This window comes from Ceratina calcarata, unplaced genomic scaffold (assembly GCF_001652005.2).
Source record: "Ceratina calcarata isolate Rehan_Ccalc_2016 unplaced genomic scaffold, ASM165200v1 scaffold233.2, whole genome shotgun sequence".
Taxonomy (NCBI): Eukaryota; Metazoa; Arthropoda; class Insecta; order Hymenoptera; family Apidae; genus Ceratina; species Ceratina calcarata.
In genome coordinates this window covers 311,617-312,272 of record NW_017145181.1, presented here as the reverse complement: position 1 = coordinate 312,272, position 656 = coordinate 311,617, and the positions used below count along the sequence as shown (strand labels likewise).

The 656-nt window shown below is 41.2% G+C and overlaps 1 protein-coding gene across 4 annotated transcripts in view; it reads left to right on the top strand.

Moving 5' to 3' along the window:
- HnRNP-K (Heterogeneous nuclear ribonucleoprotein K) overlaps positions 1-656 on the top strand; it is a 65,240-nt gene that overhangs the window by 3,954 nt on the left and 60,630 nt on the right. The gene's annotated exons all lie outside the window — the stretch shown is intronic.

Here is a 656-nt window from a genome sequence, read left to right as displayed (position 1 = left end):
TTAATATTGCATTATTGTATTTAATATTGGATTTCTGATGAATCGATGCAAGTCCATTATTTTATTGAACAATTGAAAATAGTTAGCTGAACGCGATTCGTTTTATCTGCATGCCAAGTTTAGAACCGATAGCTCATACGTCCGGTGCGTTATCGACCATTCTGATACAGCAGTTTTTTACGCGCCCGATATTGTTCCGTGCTATACATCTACAGGCAACGATCGTGAAAATTCATGTCCTGATTGGACGCTCGATCGAGGGATTAGGCCAGAGTTTGTTCCGCGCAGAAACTCGTTCCTCGCCAACGGCCCCCGTTACGTTCTGGCCGTTCCGCGAGCTACGAGAATGCAAACAGACGTAACCGAGGTCGAGCTGAATGAAATTCAAATCGTGCTACACGGTATTTTCGTAACGCGCCAGTTTTTAATCCGATAACGCGGTTCCTTCCTGGATCTTACTCATCAAAATAATGTTTATCGAGAGAAATATTCTTTCCGTTTTGTCTAATCGTGTCAGACTGCAATTTCGATAGAATAATTGTAGGACAGGAATTATTTCAGATTTATTTCTATTCTTTATTATACAAAACATGCGAGAGAATTCCACTTCTGATCTGTACGACAGGAATTATTTCGGAGCTTAACCGCTGTACCGA